Here is an 18688-nt window from a genome sequence, read left to right as displayed (position 1 = left end):
GGTACAGGGAGCCGCTGTGTGCTCAGCTGCTGCTTATGAGTCAGAGGACGCACTCAGCAGAGATGAAAGCCAGCGAGGCGCTCTGAGACGCTTCACACCCAGACATTTACAAGTGAATACCAAAATCTGTCCGAACGCTTTGTTGGCGGCGCAGAAAACTGACAGCGAACAAAACAGAACAGGAAGGCAAAACAGATTATGACCGTCCCCCTGGATCCTCTGGCATTTGGTTCCACAGCATCCAGCCTCTCCCAGACATTCACGTGACCTCCATGTCTCCATTAAGACTTACTCAGTAGAAACAATCTGCATGCCTTTAAATATACCCAAGTGTCTGAGAAACATTTCTAAGATGGCCGCTATCCATTGAAAAATCTAACATTTTGATTGTTTTTTTTTGGTAAGGAGGGATCTAGTATTGTGTTGGGACTGATGCAGACGTCCATACTGCTTCAGGGGGCCTTCACACATTTAGACACTGCTGGATTAACTGTGATAAAGTGAGAGAGGTCCCTGAAGGTTTGTAGCATTTGGAAACCGTCCATAGAGAGATTGTTATGGTCAACCACAAGGTCAGAACATGCAATTCTCAGTGGAATAAAAGAAAAAACAGCCCCGAGAGCTCCAACTCTAAATGTCTCAGTTAGCATAGGAAATGTTTAAGCTTACGAGAGGATTGGCTTGTCAGGAAAAGACGAAGGAGAAAATCTCTCTAAAAACAAGACAGCAGCGCTATTTAGGATTACAAAGTTGCATCTGAATGAAGCACGAAGCAGGGAGATGTTTGAAAGTAGTGCTCAGCGCCATTTTATAGCAATTGTAACCAATCCCAGCATATCAGCTCAAACTCTTCATATAGACTTGAAAGCACAGTGGTGATGGTGAGGAGGGGAGGGTTGGCCCTAACCGTTGGACCTGGGCACCATGCAGGCATTGATCGCTAGCTTCTCTGATCTCCAGAGGGTTCTGGAGAGGAATGTGAGAGCCTCTGTGAGAGCTAAAGCCCACACTGGATCATGGTCAACACCAGGACAATGATCACACACATCTGCCTCACAATTCAATGGAATAGGAATATATGTTGTCTTATTTAAACAATCATTTGGCACCACCTTGCTATGCATTTGACACTGTAGCAGCTGCTCCCCTAGCTAAGCCACGATACCACAGATATTTAAAAATAAATCTTTAGGATGAGCACTGCAGCTCTCACCTGCCATGTACACTATTTATATCGCTCTACTGAGTTCTCCTACTGCTCTCCAATCTGCATTGTTTGTTGTTATTTCAGCTTTTAACTTTTTGTTCTCTGTCATTTTTCTCTTCATAGAAGGTACACCTGGTCTGGTGTTCTCTTAGCTGTGACATCATCAGGGGAGGCAGATCATCCGTTATTACCATCTACCATAGAAAGTACTCCTGGGTCAATGTGAGCTTCTGAGCTTTCTGTGTCTCTGCTCTGTCTTCTCTAACATAGAAAGTACTCCTGGGTCAATGTGAGCTTCTGTGCTTTCTGTGTCTCTGCTCTGTCTTCTCTAAGCCCCAGTGGGTGGAGGCAGATGAGCGTTCACACTGAGCCTGGTTCTGGTTCTGCTGGAGGTTCTCCTCCCTGTTAAAGGGGAGTTTTCCTCTCCACTGTCGCTTCATGCATGCTCAGTATGAGGGATTGCTGCAAAGCCATCAACAATGCAGACGACTGTCCACTGTGGCTCTACGCTCTTTCAGGAGGAGTGAATGCTGCTTGGAGAGACTTGATGCAACCTGCTGGGTTTCCTTAGAGAGGAAACTTTCTCACCAACCTGGAGGATCTGATGGAGTCTGACTTTGGAAAGAGCCTTGAGATGACATGTGTTGTTAATTGGCGCTATATAAATAAAACTGAATTGAAAATTTAATTGAATTAAACTGAACATGCAGTGCTACAGGGCCAACTTACACCACTGCGACTCAAATATTGCAGCAAAAATAAAACCATCTCATGCAATACTATGCAAACGCTCTGTCTGCATCAGTGAAGGTTCACTCACCTTGGGATGTCAGATACAGCATGACCTACTTTCTTAATATTTCAGTTAATCATGATCTGACCATGCGATAGCCAGTTCATCCTTAAATAGGAAAATAGGGCAAGACAGTGACGCCCAGCAAAAGTGATGCAGACCAGCCTGACACATTGGAATAAAATTAACTCCACTCCCTTGACCCCAATACACACCTTGGAGTGTCGCATACCCACCAGACACAGCCAGAGTGGGTGGTCTGATAGAAAATATGGCCGTGTTATAACATGTGAGGGCACTGGTTGCCACTGCCCTAAACATACTTAGCTCAGACATGACTGGACCCGATGTTCCACAAAATCTGCCAAAATTGATCACACTTACATTTTAATTCCTCAACAGACTAAAAACTTCCTCACATCTAGGAAAGTTAAAAAAGGATTGTGCAGTTCTCTTTTAAAAAAAAATACATCCCAGACTCGTCCTGTGTTGACTAAGATGATCGTTAATCATGTTGATGCTTAGACAATTTACTCAGATCTTGACAGAACATCATCAGAGTAGAACCATTGCAAAACAACATTTAACTCTATAAAAGAAAAGGAAATGTGTTTGAAAATAAACATTATTGCTCAGTCTCTGGCTTGGTGGATGTTATCCTTGTCTTATTTTGCCGGCACAGTGTTTCAGCCGAGGCAGTCATGCCCACACATTCTTCTACTTCTTTAGTCGCTCCATCCTTGATTTACTGTGAAAGTCTGTGAAGTCTCTGACCTTGGGGTTTTTTTTCCTGTAAAATGTTGATGGTGTTCTCTTCTTATCAGACACATCCGGGTCAGCCTTTAAGGTTCAGGTGCTGCCGAAGCTTCAGCAGGTACAGAGAACAATCTGCCGAGCAACACGGCTAACGCTCGCTTTGTTTAGTAAAACCTCCGTTTTTATAGTTTAGTCTCTGTGCAGATGGAAACTCAGCGGTAAATATAGAGCTTAACGCTATCTCGGCTGAAAGTATTGAATGCTAGATGAACGCACACACCAGAGCCGTCCACTGAGGCCGCTCGCAGAGACAGTCGATCCCATCAGCCCCGCGGTTAATGTGACTGATTGGATTTGTCAGATGCGTTCGCCGTTTCGGCCCACTCGCTGTTTTCTCAGACAGAGAAGAGACTCGGGGCGGCCGAGGACGAAGACGGGAAGAAGAAGAAAAAAAAAAAAACAAGGCCTGCCTGGTATTTCCATGGTCTCCAACCTGCTGCAAACAGCAGCCGGGGACAGACAGCAGTGTCTGGAGAACAAGCCTCAGAGAATCTCTGTCTGGTTTAGACTTTCATGGCTTCTGGATTAATACTAAATGTGCTTTCTGTTTGGAACTCATTCTAAAGTAAGAGACTAATCCGGCGGCGTTAGCCTCGGTCAGAGCGTCCTGATGGGGACCCGGCCTCTGTCTGTCTCCCGCTGAGGAGGGACCGCGTGAGGGGCGGTGAACTCAGTCAGCCAGGACTGTCACCATCCATTAGTCAGGCTGACAACAGGCTTCACTTTTAGAGCACAATCAGCCTTTTAGTTGGAGGTTTCTAAAAATGTATAGTTTGGAATGTAAAGCTGAAAATAATTCATAACATTGGCCAATTTATCTTCGTAGTAAACTTTTAATTCTACTCAAACGTTCCTTCTGACGGGAAGTAATATTTACGTTTTAAAGAGTCTCAACTTGAATCTGGTGATCCATGGAGGGGGCTAAAGATTAGGGTGATGGCAAGGAGGTCATCCAAACTGAAAGACTTGGAGTTTCTCACCTACAAAGAAACACAATGTCTGTGTGTGAGGACCAGCTCAGGTCCTGAGAAAGGACCACCATCATCTCTGCTGAGCTGGTTAAGCTCTAGGTGGTTCTGGCTGCCGACCCACCGATTAATCGCTGCTCTTAATCAGACCAATGACAGCGGGGTCGTCTGCAAACTTCAGGAGTGTTGCAGACCGGTCCGCTGGGGTACAGACAGAAGAAGAACCGAGATCCTGACGGTTCTTGAGTGTGAGACGAAGCTCCCATCACTTGTCCAAGCTTGGGTTGTATCCATCTCCCCAGCGACAGTCTCCAGCCCTTCCTGAAGCTTTCAGAAAGCAGAGGTGTGGAAGAAACTACCCAAAAAGACTGCAACTCGCAGGACTCTCTGTTTCAGAATCGCAGCCAACCTCCGCTCACTCATTTTGAAGCTGCCAGCTCCAGGTTCTCCTCGGACGATGCACCCTCTCTACCTCTGAAGTTACGCTCATTTCAGCCCATATTCAACAGTTTGATCCTTTTTTCATGAATAAAAGCCCATGACCAGAGGTGAGAGATGGCGCAGTAAAACGGGAGGTTCGTCTTTTGACTCGGCTCATTTATGCCAGCAGGGCTGAGCAACAGCAGACGAAGCTCAGAGTAATGGATCCACCTCCTGCTCCATCCTGCCATCCTGCACAACCCAGAGAGACACCTAGACAGGACCCAACCCAAAGCAACACGCCGCCTCTCTCCTGCTAAGGTTACTTGCAATAAGTGATAATTCACTCTAGAAACTTGTCAGGATCCAGCAAACATTAGCAACTGCTTAAACGTTGCAACACATCCCGATAAACTGGTCTTAATGATGAAAAATGAAGATCAACAATGTGACATCACTTAGGCCTGCCTACCTAAACATTTATTATAGCAGAATTCAGGCAAATGTAAAGTAAAAAAAATATTAATAAATAAAATCAGGTGAGAATAATTAGAATTGTATTTTAGAATGTTGCTGTTTTACTGCATTTTTCCAGCCATGTATCCACAGGATTGCAGTATTCCCCAGATGAGCCTTATTACTCACTCAGCAGCAGTTCATTAACACCAACACCTCTGTTCATGTAGTCTGATTCAACTTTAAGCCATAATGAGCGGCCGCCTGGCAGCCGTCACCTTCCTGGGTGTCCTGAGAGAAAAACTGTGCATTGAAAAATAATTTAATAACTACACAAATATTAAGAGTAACGTTTTAAATTCACGGATCGGTACGATTTTGGTTCGCTTCAACCAAGAGAGAACGCTCGCCACTACAGAAACAACAGATTAGGTTTGATTATGAGGGTAAAGCCATGGACTGGACGGAGGAAAATTATTTAAATTACGTTAAAGTTGTTAACAATCAGACAATGCAGTGTTCCAGGTGAGCTTCATCTGTTTTTTTTTTTCGTGTTTGAGGCGAGTAATTCAGTCAAATGCTAAAAAGCTACATGGCCTACTGCTGATGGAAGATATGAACGTCTGACCTAAAGTTCTGGTTCGCTCCACGGTTAGGTTCCCAAAAAGCAGAGTTCACTGATAGTTGAGAGTCCTTTGTTTAGCTTTTTGTTTTTTGTTTTTGGTGTCACTTTGTAAAGTGGCCCCACAGAACGCTGCATTGCACTCTTAGTTCCTCACATAAACTTCCTGCATGTGTTCAAATATTAAAACAACAAAACAACATCCCATTAAACCCCTAAATATATACCTCTATATATCAGGGATTTAAAAGTAAGGCAACATAATTGTTACATTTAAAGAATTTTTAGAATTAGGTTGCCTTACTTTTTAAATTCTAAGCAATGTTAATTGATTAAACAATCTTGACATGCACTCATTATCTTCATGTCCTTTAAATGAAGCCAATTCTGCCTCATTGCTCCCAGTAGGTGAAAAGGAAGCTGATGCTTGTTCCTCTTAGACAGTAAACACTTGCCTGATTTGCTTCAGGGTTCTCTTAGTTTCGCATTGGTTTTAAATGTTATGCAATGACTAATTATAAATAAATAGTTGTTTTTTGGGGTGAGCATAATTATCCTCCATCCATCGTCCATGCAGGGTCACTGGTGCGTATCCCCAGCCGTCATTGGTCCACCCTGGACAAGTCACCACTTCACCACAGAGACACTCACACCGATCAACGTAGCAACTTAAGCCCCATTTACACTCCCCTTTTTTAACCGATCCATGCGGAGTTCGGACCGAGCTTGGTTCTTACGACCATTTACACATCACGCTATCATGGTTCCTCGCCTCCTAGTGACGATCTGCGGTACTACTGCTCTCTGGGATTGAAGGAGGGATTCAAGGAAATCAAAATGGCGGCGTCCGTAACATTCAGGAAGTTATTCTTGGTCATAATTGTGATACTTTGTTGTTTGCGGAGAGTCAGGCGAAGAAGGCAACCTTTGGTTAATTTACTTGACGGAGTCGGCTTTTGAGAGGTGGATAAGACAAACGAACGTCTAATCAGGATTTACAGAAGCAGGAAACAACGACAGACGATGAGGTTCATCACACTGCTAAGCAGAATCATCACTGGAAACCGTGTGGCACGGTAGGGAAGCTAGTATTATTATGAATGTCTGAAACCGCAAAATTAGTCAGCTGACCGTAAGGAGATGACGCGGTCTGCTCATGCGCTCTTTGTTATCTGAGAACTGAGCAACAGAAAAGCCGGGCCGAGCCCATCCCTGGAACTGGGCTGCATTTAGCGCGGTCCGGTTGTGTCTGGCTCAGTTCAGTTCAGTTTGCGATCCATTTTCACTGAAAAGTTATCCCAGTTAACGAGCTCAGACCGTTCTCGGCACGGTTAAAAAAGGGTGGTGTAAACAGGGTTTTAACAGACATGCTTTGAGACTGTGGAAGGATGTTTCTCACGCACAGGGAAAACATGCCAACGTCCTCCAGACAGACCCCAGACTGGGAGTTGAGCCTAGGACCTTCTTGCAGAAAGTCAGTCACATGTCTAATAGTAAAACAGAGAGTTTAATCAGAGAGGCTGGGAGGCCTATACGCATAGCTCTCAACTCTCACGCATTGACCGTGTGACACACGCATTTCATCAATTGCACACGCTCACACGCATTACTTTGAAAATCTCAATCTTACAATGAAAATCTCACTCTTGAAACGCACGCGTACGGACGCTTCACGTCATGGCGGAACCAATTTGCGGTACAATGGTTTCCGCACGTCCAGTAGTAGCGGTAACACAGCTGCAAGGACCGGCGCCGCGCAAACAAGGTTCCCTCATCCAAAGTGAAGCACTTCTACGGTCCGTGTTGTGTGCGAATTAAATGGTAAGTCTGCATGTGTTATTAAAGTCCGTGTAAAATAGTGACCGCCTTGAATCGAACAACAGCACCCCCAAACCCCCCGCCCCGTTGGACCATCTTCAATCGAACAACAGCACCCCCACCCCCGTCAACAATCTCACTCTCAACAATCGTCAAAACTTGAGAGGTATGCCTATACGTATATTCAGAAATATAAAACTAAAAAACACGGTGCATTTTTAAGTCTGGTCCATATGAAATCGGCTTTGGTTGAATATTCCTTTGCCTCCAAACCACCTCTCCAAACACCAATCGGCTTTTGGCGGAGGCGGTGTGGTGATGTGCAACAACAACGCTTGCTAGCTTTGGGGAAAACCTAAATTCAGAGAGATGGAGAACAAAAAAAAAAAAAAAAAAAATCAGAAACCAGGGACAGCCCCCATGTTCAGGGACTGGACTCTGTCCCCTGAGACGTCTGTCCTCGCCCCCAACAGAGAGAGCTGGTTGCCGTCCCACAGCAGTGTGTGACCTGGCTGGTGATCAGCGTGAAAGAAAGAGCGATGGTCTACATCTCCCATAAAGGATTTATTACTGACAGGTAGGGACAGGGTGTCTGAAGAACATGCATGACCGGCCCACAGCTCCTCTCTGTGAGGCAGCAGACCGTCAGCCTGATGGGGCCCACCAGACTCCACATGTAAACCCAACCAAAGAGTCCGGCTGCAGATGAGAGCAACACAGTTTAGACTTTCCTCAGTGAGGGGCGGGCAGCAGACAGCCTCACTGGCGCCATGCAGAGTTTAAACACAGAGTCCAACCGGTCCGTCACCCGGATTTATCTGACCTTTATCTGACCTCAACAGGCTCAACTCAGCAGACAATCACAGAAAGCAGGGTCAGTTTGAAACAAAGCGCAGACAATAGAGTATGATTCATTATTCAAGCGGTTTCATCCTCAAGTTTCCCATCTGTCGTCTCCGTTTATAAATTGTCTATCAAGCATCCTACCGTGCCCCCCGATAAAGTTAAATTAAGCTGTTATATCAGAGGCATAAACTCACACTGAGGGATGAAAGAACAAATCATTGTTTCTACAATCTGACCGTTCCTCTTTGCATAAAACGAAAGCAACGAGCCGAGTTCGGACTCCTGGTTCTCTAAAGATCTTCAGGGGGGACGGTTTTGGGTCAGGTGAACCCTTTCTGTCTGGATTTGACACTTTGTTTTGGATCAGCAGCAGTTTTGTCATGGATGACACATTTACACTTTCCAACAGATTTGCGTTTAAAAAGTCCGGGTATTTCAAAGGGTTGATGATATCCTGTCCTCTTACAAGGTTCCTGCGGCCTTTGGAAGAGGAACAGGCCCGCAGCATGACGGATCCTCCGCCGTAGTTAACAGCCAGTGCTTTTTATTTAAGCTTTATTTAAGCAACAGCAAAACAGGCTTAAATCGGAGGCCACTGGACTTCTGCTCAGTTCTTTCAGTCCATCCTGGTGCCTCGCACTTCATTTCTGCAATTTGTCCCACTGGGATCTAAGGAACCATTTTCAATGTGTTGATTCGCCTCGGTTGGACGGTCTGTTGCTGATAAGCTGCCAGTTCCACTTAAAGGGCCGGTAGCATTTAGCGACGGACAGAAAAGTCATGAAGCAGTGCTGGAGTTGCTGCAGATCTCCATCAGTGACCTTTGGAGGTGTTTTACCTTCCTGCTCCTCCCACATAAATATGGGTCATCATCCTGCTTAGTGGACACGTTTTATAAATCAGAGCTTTTAGGTTTTTCTTACCGTTTTACTTTTGTGTGTCCTGCTCTGTTTGAGCACATCGGGTTCAGACTGGCCTTTTAAAATTGCTATAAAACTGAGAGCATTGGGTAGATAGGAACCTTTCATTTGGTCATGCAGGGTTAAATGTAAATGAAGTGGAAAAACTGCAGCAGCTAAACAAAGATGTAAAAAAAAAAAAGAAGCTTGCTGTGTACAGTGGGGCGAGGGATCTAGGTCCTTTTTGCTGAACCTGCGGATAACTGGCAGCCTCCGGCGGCTCTGATTCATCACATATTCATAGGACAACATGCGATGTAGAATATGTTCAGCTAGATGCCGCGGGGCGGGAGGCCCGGCCAGATACGGATGAGAGCAAACGGTCTGCGGCTGGACGGTGGAGTTACTTCTTTACGGGAGCTCTCCTTCGCAGCAGCAGGAGGAAGCGGACCAAAGCATCCAGCAGCAGCAAAGAGCCAGAAGATCTCCCAGATCGCACGTTATCAGCGGCAATGAGCGCAATCACGAGACCGCCTGGGGAATCGTTTAGGGAGTGATTTACTCGCAGGGTGACAGTCGCCGTCGCTCACATCAGCGTCTCCTGAGACGCTGAGCGCTGACGGCACAGGTTTCAGCCTGAGTCACCGCACCGACGGGGAAACCAGCGTTTAATGTGGGAAACCGTTCGTCTTCTGCACAAAATGGGATGCAGCCGCACACTGCAAAAACGGATCTAAAAATAAGTAAAATGTTTTTAAAGTTAGTGTAACTATGCTCGATTTGAGCAGTTAAATAAGATTATCTGCCAATTAAATGAGTATTTTGACCCCTAAAATAAGATAATTAGACATCCTGCACTTGAAATAAGATGATTGAGATGAATTGTTCCTATTTTAAGTGCAAACATCTTATTCCATTGGCAAATCATCTTATTTAGCTGCTCAAATCAAGGACAAATACAATAATTTTAAGAACATTTTACTTATTTTAAGTTCTGTTTTTGCAGTGCAGGACAGCGGTCCAGTGAGCGACAGCAGCGTCGTTGTTCATTTAGTGGATTTAGTTCTGAGCTTCTCAGACTTTACACCAGAGCAAAGCAACATATACCGGGGTCGTCTGGTACACATTTATAAAAAAAAAAAATACTTTTTTGTCTATTTGTCTGTAGCTGTAAATTTTTTTATGTTACTGCATTAATTTCATTTTTCACTTTAACTAAATGTATTTTAAGGTTAATTACTACTTTGATTTTATCAGAATATGTAGGAAAGTAGAAACTAATGAATAATTTAACGTGCTGAGAGGAGCTGCTGATGTATTTCGGAGCAGAACGGTGTGAAAAAGCGCTCGTCCGTGCCTTATTTTCGTAAATCCATCACATTTATTGATGAATTGCAGTTATTGCAGAACAATTGACCACATTCAGGAGTAAAAGGGAAACAGTGAAATGACTGAAACCCCAGAATGAAGCACATCTCTCTTCCCCTTCGGCAGGACTTCCTCCTGCAGGACGCTCAGACTTGAACTTTTGATCTGCTGCTAAACGCTCGGCTCTTCCAGCCCTCAGCTGTCAGCTTGTTAAGTGGTGTGAAGCCATCTTTATGATCTGTTTACATTGACCTCATCCCACTTCAGGTCTGCTTTCCTCTCGCGTCGGCGGGTCCAGCCTGTAAATGTCACGCCTCAGAACGTCCTCCTACGGTCGGGCTTTCAGACGCCGGCCTTCCAGAGGAGCGGCGGGGAACGGGCTGCTGTGTCTATCAGCGGTGCAGCAGAATGTGAAGGTCAAACTCCTGTTTTTGTTGTAATGAAACGCCCCTGAACGCTTAATTTGAGCGTGAAAGAAAAAGCCACCTTGGAGAAAGAAAATAAACCCAAAGAAGTTTCTTCTGCCTCCCACACTTGGACTACATGTCTCCAGCTTCCAGAAATCGATACTGAATGTTTCTCTTTTTTTTAAATAAATCTGATAAAAAAAACAACTTAGACAGAGAATAAACTTTGTTTTCTCAGAGCCAAAGCGTAAAGTGTCTGATTTCTCATAATCTTCGGTTGTTTTTTTCTGCTGCCACACATTCAGACCACAGAAGGGGAAACAGGTCAAACCTCTCCGGCTGCTACTTTTGGGGCTTTTCTGTTATTTTCAAAGTTTTTGGATCTTTAAATATTTCCTAGAAAGCTGCTTAAAGCTGTCAAGGTAGCTAATAATGGTTATTGTTATTGTCCTCTGCTTTTAACCCTTGGGGGCCGCCACTGTGTGGTCACTGGGGAGGCTTCAGGGACCCAGGGTCTTGCTCAGGGACCCAGGGTGGCGGCCTGTGGGATTCAAACCGGGGGAACTTGCAGCCTTTCCAGGACACAAGCGACTGGTGTGAGCAGATTGAGTTTTTTTTATCAACAAATAATGGGTCTGATGTAAAATATTTAGAAGCAGCTGATGTCCATCGCTCAGTAAGGTAGAGGACTGTGGTGCTGCGGGCCGGGAATCTGATGGCTTCTGCCAGAGAACAGCTTATTGTTGGATATTCCTGGTGGTTTGATCAGTGGCTAGTGACCGCCGATCTGGGAGTAGTGATGGACTCAGACCTGAACCTCCAAAAGCATCTAAAGACAATTACAAGGTCGGCTTTCTATCACCTGAGGAACATTTCTAGGATTAAAGGACTGATGTCTCAGCAGGATCTAGAAAAACTAATCCATGCGTTTATTTTTAGTAGAACTGATCACTGCAACGGTGTTTTCACAGGTCTGCCTAAAAAGTGGACCAGACAGCTGCAGCTGATCCAGAACGCTGCTGCCCGCGTCCTCACTAAGACTAAGAACGTAGAGAACATGGACCCGGTTCTGAAGTCCTCACTAAGACTAAGAAAGTAGAGAACATGGACCCGGTTCTGAAGTCCTCACTAAGACTAAGAACGTAGAGAACATGGACCTGGTTCTGAAGTCCTTCCATGGCTCCCTGTATCTCAGAGAATAGACTTTAAAATCCTTCTGTTAGTCTATAAATCCCTGAATTAGCACCTAAATACATCAGACTTGTTATCAGTGCATCAACCCTCCAGACCACTCAGGTCTTCTGGCTCCAGCCTGCTCTGCATACCTAGAACCAGAACCAGAACCAAACATGGAGAAGCAGCATTTAGTTCCTATGCTCCACTGATCTGGAACAAACTTCCAGAAAACTGTAAAAGTGCTGAAAGCCTGAGTTCCTTTAAATCCAGATTAAAAACACATTTGTTTAGGATTGCCTTCGACTGTTCTAGTTAAACAGTTTTCACAGAAACATCATTAGTTCTACTTTGTAGTCCAACTGTTCTTAAAGTCTGAATTCAGTTTCTATTCTCCCATGTTCTATTTTGTTTCTACATTTTATTCCTACTTGCTTTTATTGTTTTATTTTCCTATATTTTAATCATGTAAAGCACTTTGCATTGCCTCTGTACTGAAATGTGCCATACAGATAATGACGGTCTTATTTTCCACTTTCACACCAAAGCTTCTACATTTGAAGCGGCCGTTCATCCAGGCTCCATCTATGCGTCACTTTCAGGTTTAACGGATCTTCATTCCTGCTGCAGACGAGCCGAAGGGTTTATTTCCTGCAGGCCTTTGCTGTCCATGCAGGCTTCACCGTGGTCAGACCTGGGATGACGGTTTGTTCCTGAGAGAAAACCTCCTGTGAAAAAACTAGTTGATCATTTGGGTTGTTGGAAGCGTGCAGTTTAAACTTGTGGCCTCTCCCTCCATGAAGACTGGAGAGCATTAAAAAAAAAAAAAAAAAACGGTAATTATCAGCCTCGTTGGGAGCATTCAACTTATGTGGATGTTGTTACTCCATAAATAGCAGCCAAACCCTCTGAGGACTCGCATCCTCTGGGAAATCACGCGTCTCTGGGAATAGAAAGTGGAGCGAGTCCGTTTAAAAACAGGACATCTCTTCTTGGAAAAAAAACAATAATCAGCTCCAATTATTCCAAACGAGGGAAGTCAACGAGGAGCAAGCCAGACGTCAGCGATGGGAACGATTTACGCCTGTATGCAGGAGAGCTGCAGGGTTTAATAACTGATTACTGACTGCTCTTCAGGACCAAAAGCTTCGGCAGCTTGAGGATCCAGCAGGGATCAGGGAACATGGCTGGCCTTAGGGTTGCTGGTTCAAATCTAGGCCGGGGTTCTCCAAAGAGTTCCAACACCTTTTTGTTGGTCCCGCAGCGGATTGGCTGCCTGTCCAGCGTGTTGGGGGCAAATATAAAAGTATCTTTAGCTTTTACCAATGTAACCACTAACGGCTTCAGTTCTCATTTAAAGGTGGCAACAGTTCCTGCAAATCCCTGGAATACGTTCCAGAGCTCCAGGAGCACAGAAAACTGGACCCTGCCTCGGTTCTGGTCCAAAACGCAGGTCCTCTGAAGACCTTAGAGGTTTAATAGGATCGGATAAGTAACTCTCAGTTGGACCAAAACCACTTAGTGCCTTTATATGGTAATAATAATGAAATATAAATTAAATAATTACATGGAGCCAGTGCAGAGATGTAATGATTGCACCATGTGCTCCATTTTCTCTGACAGCAGCACTTTACATGGCGCTTCAGGTTCCTCTGTTGCTCAGGCTAGTTCAGTGGTGATTTAACATGGCTGGAGATTTTTGCCTAAGGGAAATTTGTTTACATGCAATTGGTATAAAGAGCATTCTGGACGCCCTGAGCCAGTGACCAAGCTGTAAGGTTATGGTTAGTAAGGACAGGTGTGGAGATGTTTGAATGCTGAGCTAGCAGGAGCAGACAGGTATGGAATAAAGACCCTGGTGGAACCTCATGAGAGCTTTGCTCGCTCAGGTTTATCACTGACGAATGACACAAACATCAGACCTGTTTTCTAAATAAAAGGAACTTAATTTCTGTAGTAGGTAGTAAAATAGTGTAAATGTGTAAATTCCTTATATAGGACATTTTTGACCAATCTGTATAATCTGACCCAATCTGTATAATATGATTGAACTTGACTTTGTAAAGTGCCTTGAGATGACATGTTTCATGATTTGGCGCTATATAAATAAAATTGAATTGAATTGAATTGAATGTGGAGCAGAATTGCTTTTAGTTTGAGGCACTTTTACAAACATTTCTTTTAAACTTTTAAACCAGGTTGGTTTGGGGAAAACTCTCCCATTTTATATAAATTTGCAGAATTTGCAGCTGCTGAGTCCGATCTCATCTGACAGAACCGTGAATCATGCAGCTATTGAAGCTGCATGTTGGTTTTCACATGTTGGGCGCTAAAAGAACAGGGCAGCCCTTATGTGTGAAAATTTAAATAAATGTTCCTTTATCACAGCTGCACAATTTGCACAACTTTAACCTTCTTTCATTTTCATGTACGTTCATGTTTATGACTAGCTGACTACTTTGGAACCTCATTCAGGGTTATGCAGTTTCAGTATCCATAACCAAAGTGGTTTGCTAACTAGAACACCACCACTAAACATTTAAGAATTGCTATTTTTAAGTTTAACGTTTAAAATACCTTTCACCACATTTATTTAATGGATGCACATAAAGACTGGAGGGAAAGCTTTAGCTTTAGCAGTGAAACACCTGAACTAAAACTCTTCACATCATAGCTAAGATAGCCTTTATTTATGATCACGGGGAACGGACCCGAGGAAGTTATTTGTTTTTTTGTCTATTTGGCTCTGCAGGAAATTGCCACAGCCAAGAGTTGAGCTACTGAGTCGCTTTATAAGAAGAATCTAAGGAAGCGTTTGCCTGATGCGGGTTGTGCAACAGGAAGACACCAGCGTTATCTCTGCTGCTCGCTCGCACTTTATCACACCATGCAGCAGACAGATAAACTTATTCATTTCATCCCAAATTAAACAAAATCAATTCAAAGAGGAAAGTCAGTGGATCAGGACAGGCAAGTTTCAGATTATTACCGTAACACATGCTGCAGGGATTAAAAACGACAGCCAGTCTGCCGAGGGATGACTGTAAGTTACTACAAATAAACCCAACTGAAATAAAAATGGAACGGAAAAGTTAAATTGTGACAATATCGTCCTATTTGTGTAAAAGTTAGCTTTTTTTATTTCCAAGCAGATTAAAAAAAAAAGCTTTTTTTTGGTGAAACCAGGCAGGGCGCCGTGCCGGTTGTGGCCGTAAGAAATGCTTTTGCTTCCAGAGGCTGTGATCAAGTCCGCCAGAGATGAATGCAGGGAGACAAAGCTGAAAAGAGCTTATTGGCTGCAGACACACACACACACACACACACACACACACACACACACACAGTCAGAGAGCAGGCAGACAAATAGATGTGACACCTTCGGCCGAGCACAAGCAGCCTTGCAGAGAGACAACATTTGTTCTGCTCGGCTGCTCCACGCGTCGCAGTGACAAAGAGTCTGAGCTGATTCTCTGGTTTCGTTGCTTTCCGTTGCACAGAACATGATGAAAGATGCTTCCCTGCGCAGATAACATCCTCATTTACACGTTAGATCAATGTCTGAGGAGAGGAATTACAGGTGGTAAACAGGGAGGAAGATTAAACAAAGCTAAAAAAGAGGACTTTGCTGTTTCAGCTCGACGTGTCACTGGATCTTTACAGGATGCATGATTAGGAGAATGGGGAAACAATTTGACTTTTGATTTCCTCATGAAGTTACTACATCGTTATTAGAGTAACCTCTGAGGATTGTTTTACATTTATTACAAGAGATACCCAGAGAAATGAGCTGGTTATTATAATCTGATGATTTTAACAACCAGGATTGGTGACTGGCACAGTCAGAAGTTTAAAAATCCAATTTTTTTTCTGATGGCTGCGCACATTAAGCGTCAATGCAGCCAGACTGCACTGAAAAGAACACTCTTCAGTGTGACAGTTGTTACTGAGGGGAGAAGGCTTTTAGTAGATAATACGAAGGCCGAAATATTGTCTTACAGTGGCTGCTATCTCACACAGAGTGCAACGTTACTTTACTGCTAATATAAATAACCGATGACTGAGCAGAGCAGCAATAGTGGGGGAACATTTGAAGTACCATAAATACTGTGGTTTGGAGGACCTGAAGTTAGTCGCAGTTCATTAAGGCTATAAGAAAGAGAGAGAGAGAGACTTTTGAGAGATAACAGGAAGGTAAAGTCGTTGTTTTCAGTATTCTAGAGTTGGAAATGTTGGCTGGTTTTCTTTATCCCAAAATGCTCGGAAGTCTATAAACCCAGAAACTGCTGTTTTATTGATGTCATTAGCATCGATCTAGCACGGTAACGACAGTTTGAAGCTGTAATCATTTTAAATAAGTAAAACCCTATTTTACAGTGAGTGCTATCACACACAGTGTCTGGTCCCCTCTGTTCCTAATATAACTAACCAAGGGCTAGTCGGAGGCAGGAAGGCAATAAACAGTATTTCTGATGCTGTTCTGATGTTATAGCTGCTACAGAGAAAGTGAGGTGAGCTAAAATTGGTTAACCAGGCCAGACAGGTTGATGATGTGCAGCACTGTCCGTTCTGGATCTGCTCCTATCGAAGCCGTTTGGGGGAAGGAGGGACATTCAGCAGAACTCTGCAAGCTGATTGGGCGAACCGACACCTAGGGCCCGCCTACCAAACGTCAGCTTTAGCCAATCATAGTATCAAATTAAAACGTAGGCAGCATGCATCTTGAGAAACCACAAGTTTACGCTGGTCATGGCATTTCTTGCTGTTTTTTCAAACATGAAGACTCTGACCAAACAGACGTGATGGCAGCGTTCCTGTCAGCTCAGCCGTTCTAGTTTCATCACAGCCGGTATGCCCCGCCTTAACCCTGAATACTGCGACGTGATTGGCCCAAACCATTTTTGGTCTCATGTGTTTCCCGCAGGAATTGATCCTGCAGGCAAGGTTAAAAATTGGCATCGGCAGGTTTAAAACTTTACCAAACCTCTGCGTCTCTCTACTCATCAACTTCAGCACATTTTGATCTACTCGAGGCCACTTGGTGTTTTTTTGTACTCAAGCTTTAGCAGCCTCAAATTTAGACGTGTGTTTTTAACCACAAAGATAAATGTAGAAATGATCCTCAGAATAAGCGTAAACGCACCAGAAAAAATGTGCATTTGCAATGATTGGATGCTCTGTAGCTTAACTTTGGTTGAGGAAACAACAGATGAAATTAGCTCTGCAGCAGATTTCGGCACGTTTATAACACACACCTGAACTGAAATCAGCACGTCAGAAGAGAGTTTAATAATTTAAATAACACGTCAGCAGCTAGCGATAACTGAAACTCTGCTCCGCCGCTTCCTTTGAGAACAGCAGTGGAAGCTGCCAAGCCCTGAATGTTTTTTCTCCGTCTGGCAGAGATCCTCCTCCGTCTAAAAAAGCCTGAACCGCTCTGCAGTCTGCTCGGTTTGTCAAAGGAGCTCTGAATATGAATCCTCTCAATTAGGAGAGCTGCAGAGTGTAGCCAACACACCCCGGAGCTTCAGTCCTCACAAATTCCCTTTATTATTATCATTATCTTTCAGCTTCAAATAAACAAACACTTGCACACACACAAAAAAAAAAAAAAAAGCCACCAGGAGAATAATGCATGCAAGTCCGTCTTAAAAGGAGACAGAAATAGATTTTAATAGATGTCTTTTTAATAGGATCTAATTCAGCAGCTATGCGTTTAGAAGAGGCACGCTCCAAAATCCCGCAGTTAGTTGTGAGACCAGACCTTTTGTTTCAGATTTCTTGGAGGTCGGACTTGCAGATTTATTGTGATGAAGCATTAGTTTAATTCAGCAGCTGACAAACTGATTGTCTCCATAATGCATCAAAGCACGGGTCCCGGTCCTTTCACTAGACTCAATGACGAGAAGCTCGTTCGTTCGACTCCATTCAGCGTTGAGTAAAAATCAAGAACAGCTTTTAGTTCAGCTCCACAGATTCAGAGCTGCTGCGTCACGTCTGCAAACGCCCCGTGGAAATCAGCCCTCAGCGGGCTTCTTCATTTACCTCCATTAAAAAAAAAGTCGATTTTCTCATCAGTCTGTCCGGACAGACGGGGCCGGATCGGGAGTTTCGGGGGCGCGTTAGTACTCGGTTTCTCTTGGCTCCTGTCGCGGCTCCAGCAGATGAGAAACGCTGCGATCAGATTTTCATTTATGCACTGCTTTGTCCTCGCTGCTGCCGTGAAACGCCTCCGCCGCCCGTCCATCCAGAGCCGCCATTTCACGCAGCCGGGTCTATTTGGGTAGCAGAGCCTCCTACCCATAATCCCTCCTTCTAACACAGACGTGTGCTGCTCACACAGACGGCTTTAGGAGTTATTAAATGCCTGGTCTGTGTTTAGGTAGGTCCAACCGGGAACGGACAATGGTGGCCAGATGTTTTAGGGCTCACACAGATGTGGTGTCTGTGGCTTTTTGCCGCGTTTCTGAGGTTTTATACGCGTCAGATTGCAAATCTTCTGCCTGCTGACATCCGTCATTAACATCCGTTATTTCTTTTAGTCTTGGCAGGCTCCTGTTTCTCTGCCAGCTGAACCACCGGCTAACAGAGGGCGTTCAGAACCAGGCGTTTTCAGGGCACGGGTCCAAAATGTCAGCATCCTGACCTTTGAGCTGCCCCCTTGTCGTTCTCGTCTTATAGCATGACGGTGGATCGTGCTGAAAACACCACCAGCTGCTCCTGGAGCTGGTTTTGGAGAACCCGCTTCCATTTATTGTCTCTCTGCGCGTGCAGAGACGCTCACTCCTACGTGTCGGTGCCTTAAGGATGCTCAGCAGCAGAGAGCCCTCCTGCTTCCTGCTGCTTCCTGCTGCTTCCTCCTGCTTCCTGCTGCTTCCTGCTGCTTCCTGCTGCTTCC

General features: G+C 44.5%; 1 protein-coding gene across 2 annotated transcripts in view; it reads right to left on the bottom strand.

Annotated features, from left to right (window-relative positions):
• basp1 (brain abundant, membrane attached signal protein 1) overlaps positions 1–18688 on the bottom strand; it is a 59150-nt gene that overhangs the window by 13883 nt on the left and 26579 nt on the right. The window contains exon 1 of one of the 2 annotated variants that reach the window (XM_036131210.1): positions 4965–4970. The exons of the other annotated variant lie outside the window; for it this stretch is intronic. The gene's annotated coding sequence lies outside the window, so the exon portion shown is untranslated. Of the gene's footprint in view, positions 1–4964; positions 4971–18688 lie in introns of those variants that run through there. 2 annotated transcript variants of the gene reach the window in all.

The sequence above is a fragment of the Fundulus heteroclitus genome, unplaced genomic scaffold, assembly GCF_011125445.2.
Source record: "Fundulus heteroclitus isolate FHET01 unplaced genomic scaffold, MU-UCD_Fhet_4.1 scaffold_42, whole genome shotgun sequence".
Lineage (NCBI taxonomy): Eukaryota > Metazoa > Chordata > Actinopteri > Cyprinodontiformes > Fundulidae > Fundulus > Fundulus heteroclitus.
Note: the sequence above shows the minus strand (reverse complement) of the source record. Positions and strands in the feature narration are given on the sequence as shown.